The sequence below is a fragment of the Nomascus leucogenys genome, chromosome 7b (assembly GCF_006542625.1).
Source record: "Nomascus leucogenys isolate Asia chromosome 7b, Asia_NLE_v1, whole genome shotgun sequence".
Taxonomy (NCBI): domain Eukaryota; kingdom Metazoa; phylum Chordata; class Mammalia; order Primates; family Hylobatidae; genus Nomascus; species Nomascus leucogenys.
The window spans coordinates 22,476,662-22,482,637 of NC_044387.1; positions in this window are offsets into that span (position 1 = coordinate 22,476,662).

The window sequence follows — 5,976 nt, forward strand, 5'->3', positions numbered from 1 at the left end:
AAATAAATGCTTAGTGGGACACTTGGCTAAATCATTGAGAATGTTCAGAATGTAAGTCTCTTAAGTCAAAAAGTTTGTTATCCTCTTTTATAAATTTTTGCTGTTGTTTATTTTCTCTGGCTTTTATTTGTTATCCAAAATTCCGTCCCTGGGACATAGTATGCACTCAATAACTCAACAACCCTGAGTTGGATTCTGCAAACTACCAATATTACATTCACTTTACTTTGTACATCATATTGTAACACATGCAGAGATTATATATAGTACTACATGATTGTTATATCAATTGAAATTGAATACACGTTATTACCTCTAATTTATTAAGCCAAACCATGTACAGTTAGAGAGATTGGCCATGGTTACTTGACCATTGTTATCCTGATATTGATATTTATACATCCTGACAATATTACTTAATATAATGGCCGTCATGGACAGTACACTGTACTGTTTTTCTTCCTTTACAGTAACAAATACTTATTAGAATATATGAAAGAAGCAAAGATACTACTTGTAATATAATAAAGTGGTATAAAATATCAAATGATATTTTACAGGACATGCAAAAAATGAGATTTTAAAAAGTTTTGTGAGGTTTTAAAAATCTCACAGATAACTGATGAGATTTTTAAAAGTTGTATTAAAATATATGGAAAAAGACTATGCATAAATTGATAAATTTGTCATATTTGTGAATGAAGTCCATATAATGATCAATGCTTTATAATTTGGTTTATTAATTCAAAGGGATTCTAATGAAAATTCCAATAGGGAGGTGTGTATGTGTCTACCTGAGTCTGTGACGTATGAAAATCATTTTAAAATTCATATGAACGGGTAAATAAAAAACTGTCAACACAAATTAAAAGAAGAATTCTATTGAAAAAATTTCTGTAAGAAATAGAAAGCAATTTATACATTATAATATTGTCAGTGATTAAAAAATAACAAAGAAACAGGTAAGAAAGTCAAGAACTGGTCCTACATATATGGAAATAGACATGTTGATAAAAGTGGCATTATATTGAAGAAATTCATTACCTATAAAAGAAGTAAAATAGAGATACATTCCTTACACTGTGTATAAATGTACATTCTGTATGGATTATTGATATAAATGTAAAAGCTAAAACTCTAAAATGTAAACAAAGTACCACATTTTGTATGTGTGTTCTATTCCTCATGAACAAGTATTCATGCTGGCATGGGTGATGGTTATGGGTAGACTCAGAAACATGGACTTCTACTGACCAAGACCAATCTGGCTACATTCTTTTCTGAGTGGCCCATCTGCCAACATTAGATAGCAACTTTGAACTTTCTGGTATAGCACCTTTCCCCAAAGGGATCAGCCACAGAGTTGGTGACAGTTGATTATTTTTTACAATTTCTATCATAGAAAGTGCAATATCTTCCTTAAATTGACACTTATTCTGCATATGAATTTGCCTTAATTGCCTATAAGGCATCTGCCTAACTACCATCCGTGGACTTAAAATCTTATTCATTGTTATGGTATTCCACATAGCACACTTTTTCTGAAGATCTCATTTCACAACAAATGAAGTGTGGCAATGGGCTCATGTTCATGAAGTCACTGTTTTTTTTTTTTTTGTTGTTGTTGTTGTTCCCCATTATATTAGTCCATTCTTACACTGCTATGAAGAAATACCCGAGACTGGGTAATATATAGAGAAGAGGTTTAATTCACTCACAGTTCTGCATTGTTGGCGAGGCCTCAGAACACCTACAATCATGGAAGAAGGCAAAGAAGAAGACACCTTCTTCCCAGGGTTGCCGGACAAAGTGAGTGCAAGCAGGAGAAATGCCAGACGCTTATAAACCCATCTGATCTCATGACACTCACTCACTATCACAAGAACAGCATGGGGGAAACTACCCCCATGATCCAGTTACATTTGCCTGGTCCCGCCTTTGACATGTGGAGATTATGGGAATTTGGGAGATTACAACTGAAGATGAGATTTTGTGTGGGGATACAGCCAAACCATATCACCCATCATGCTGAAGCAGCTGGCTTGAATAGTAGAATGGCTTAGTTACACCAGCCAGGTGGCACTCTGTTTGCAGAATGTACTCTAAATCATAGCTGAATAAGTGGTGCTATTTCCCCCATAACCAAGATTCATAGATGTAGTAAACCAGGAGTGAAAATGAGAGTAGCTACTTTTACTATTTACCATAGTGATCCACTAGCATTTTTTTTTTTTTTGCTTCCTATTCCAAAGTTTTGGGCTTTTATGGTCTAGGACACTTTGTTTTAAAGAGAAAAATGTTTCCCTCTGGGGTTAAAGCAATTATTCCATTGAACTGGAACTTAAGATTGCCACCTGACACACTATGTTCCACATGTGATGAATCAATGAGCAAAGATGGAGGTTATGGTACTGCTACAGTGTTTGATTCTGATTACCAAGGGGAAATTGGGTCACTGCTATACAGTGAATGTAAAAAAAAAAACGTGTCTGGAATGCCACAGATCCTCTACAATGCCTCTTGTTACTCTTATGTTCAGTGAGTAAAGACAAAGGTAAGCTACAAAAATCCAATCGAATAGGACTGGTAACAGTTTACATCCACAGAAATGAAAGTTTAGGTCACCCCAGCAGATAAGCAACCACATCTATCAGTGGTGTTTGCTAAATGAAAAGGACTCAAGTTCCAGCACTGGACAGGGAGACAACACCTTTATAGAGACTACAATGAATCAACTCACACAATGACTTCAGAACATTTCCTTAATATTTATCTCTTAGTGGTTCTCTTTCTCTGTTCTAATTCTGGGTAATAAAAGAAATAGAAAGAGGTCAAGTTAAAAAAATGTAATTGTAATGATTTTTGGATATTAAATTCTAATATTGGAAGCCAAAAGAAATAATATTCTGTAGGAAATTAATTTCCAGTTTGAAATTTTTTACCTAACCAAATTATATGCATATCTTTTTTTAAGTTTGATTTTTTTTAAGCTCTGAGGTACATGGGCAAGTTGTGCAGTTTTGTAACATAGTTAAACGTGTGCCATGATGGTTTGCTGCACCTATTAACCCATCACCTAGGTATTAAGCCTAGCATGCATTAACTCTTTTTCCTATTGCTTTCCCCTCCGGCTCCCCGACAGACCCCAGTGAGTGTTGCTCCCCTTCCTGTATCCATGTGTTCTCATTGTTCAGCTCCCACTTATAAGTGAGAACATGTAGTGTCTGGTTTTCTGTTCCTGAGTTAGTTTAACAATAATGGCTTCCAGATTCATCCATGTCTCTGCAATGAACATGATCTCATTCCTTTTAATGGCTCCACAGTATTTTATGGTGGATATGTACCACATTTTCTTTATCCAGTCTGCCATTGATGGTCATTTGAGTTGATTCCATGTATTTGCTATTGTGAATAGTGCTGCAATGAACATATACATGCATGTATTCTTATAATAGAATAATTTATATTTCTTTGGGTATATACTCAGTAATGGGAATCCTGGGTCAAATAATATTTCCGGTTCTAAATCTTTGAGTAATCACCATACTGTCTTCCACAATGGTTGGACTAATTTACATTCTCACCAACAGTGTAAAAGCTTTCCTTTTTTTCTGCAACCTCGCCAGGATCTGCTGATTCTTGACTTTTTAATAATGGCCATTCTGACTGGTGTGAGATGGTATCTCATTGTGGTTTTGATTTTCATTTCCCTAATGATCAGTGATGCTGAGGTTTTTCATATGTTTGTTGGCCACATGTATGTCTTTTTTTGAAAATTGTCTGTTCATGAACTTTGTCCACTTTTTAATGGAGCTGTTTGCTTTATTTTGGTAAATTTGCTTAAGTTCCTTTGTCAGATGGATAGATTGCAAAAATTTTCTCCTATTACATAGGTTCTCTGTTTGATAACCTTCTGTGTATTCTTTCTGAGGAAGCTACTTGAGGATGTGCTTTACCCTAGGCCCCCAATCAAAAAAAGAGTAAACCAAACAAAAGGAATGCATAGAATATGTTGAAAACCTATAGACTCAATGAATTCAATGGCAAGCCAAATAACTGGCTGGAAGATGGTGAATGGTGCTCCCAGAATAACTGCTGTGGAAAAGACTTAAGCCATCTAGATTGCAGCAGGCTCAAGCATCATGACCATTAATCAGGTAGGGGCCCTTATCCATGGTCTTTTAAAGAAAACAGAAAGTCAATAGAAGCATCACTTTGTTAAGACCTACATCAGTGATGATATTTGGCCGAGGCTGAATGTTGAAATAATGAAGACAAATATTTCTAACATAAATGGTTATACAGAAATCTATTTTTAAAGAGCAATTGGAGAGCTTTCACACTTCAATTCTTGTAATGCAACAGAAAGTACAAATTTGTCAAGTAAGAGGAATTCCTTTATATACCCAAACTTACATGTCTATGTAGTTGATAAGCGTGGCTGCCACAGTTAGAAATTCACACACGCAGAGTAAATTAAAGAAACAAAAAAGCTCGAAGTCAAGGGAAGATAATGAGAAATTATAGTAATCCCAGGCATTGAAACCCTCTGATATAAATTTGTACATCGGTACAACCTCTACAGGGAGATTTTTCCCAAGATCTGCATGAATTCTGAATGTACTTACTCTTTGACCTAGAAAAATATTGTTAATTTATATTTTACTGATAAACTTGTACACATGTAAAATAATTTTTATCTGAGATTATTTGCAAGATTATCTGAAATATCATAGATAGGAATTAATCTAATTTACCCATCTAGAGAGACATTATTAAATAAATATGGTAATCAAACAATGGTATATTATGTATCTTTATAGAACTCAGTCTTTTATGTTATGAAGTGGAAATTTCTTTAAGATAAATTCTAAAGTGAAAAAAAAGTACCGTGTGAACAAAATGTTTAATGTATACTTGGGTAAAAATGTAAATGACCCATATTCACTTACCTGTACAACAAATCATTTTAATAGAATTTTCGAGGGGCTAATTGTATTGACTTCCCTCTCAAGAAAGAAAATGGGAGGCTAAAAGTAAATAGCCATAATGGAGACTTAAACTTTTAGAATATTCTAAATATTGCCCTCTATCAATATATTATCTAATAAAATAGTAAGTTAACTAAAAATTGTTCATGGAGGTAGAGAAGAGATGGGAGGCAATAAAGACAGTCTTCAAAAATAAGATGGAAAGTATATGCTCTATGACCCAGCAATCCCTTAATACCCTTGAGAATACTGGTCAGAGAGGAAGACAAGCTGTAAAGAATGCATATTATGGAATGGTCTTGTGCATTTAGAGAAAAAAAAATAATAGATCTACATTCAGCAAATTGGTCTTTAAAATATGCTATGAAGAAAAGAAAGAAAATTGCATTTAAAGCACAATGGCATTTTCATAAATTCAAAATTTATGCATAAAAAGCAACACTATATATCCCACAAGGATATATATTAATATATGTAATATATATATCCCACAAGGATATATATTAATATATGTAATATATATATCCCACAAGGATATATATAATATATGTAATATATATATCCCACAAGGATATATATTAATATATGTAATATATATATCCCACAAAGATATATATTAATATATGTAATATATATATCCCACAAGGATATATATTAATATATGTAATATATATATCCCACAAGGATATATATTAATATATATAATATATATATCCCACAAGGATATATATTAATATATGTAATATATATATCCCACAAGGATATATATTAATATATATACCACAAGGATATATATATATTTATATATAATATATATATCCTACAAGGATATATGTATTAATATATAATTTGTACATATTATATATATATTATATATATATAATATATATCCTACAAGGATATATATTAATATATATAATATATATCCTACAAGGATATATATTAATATATATTAATATATATCCTACAAGGATATATATATTAA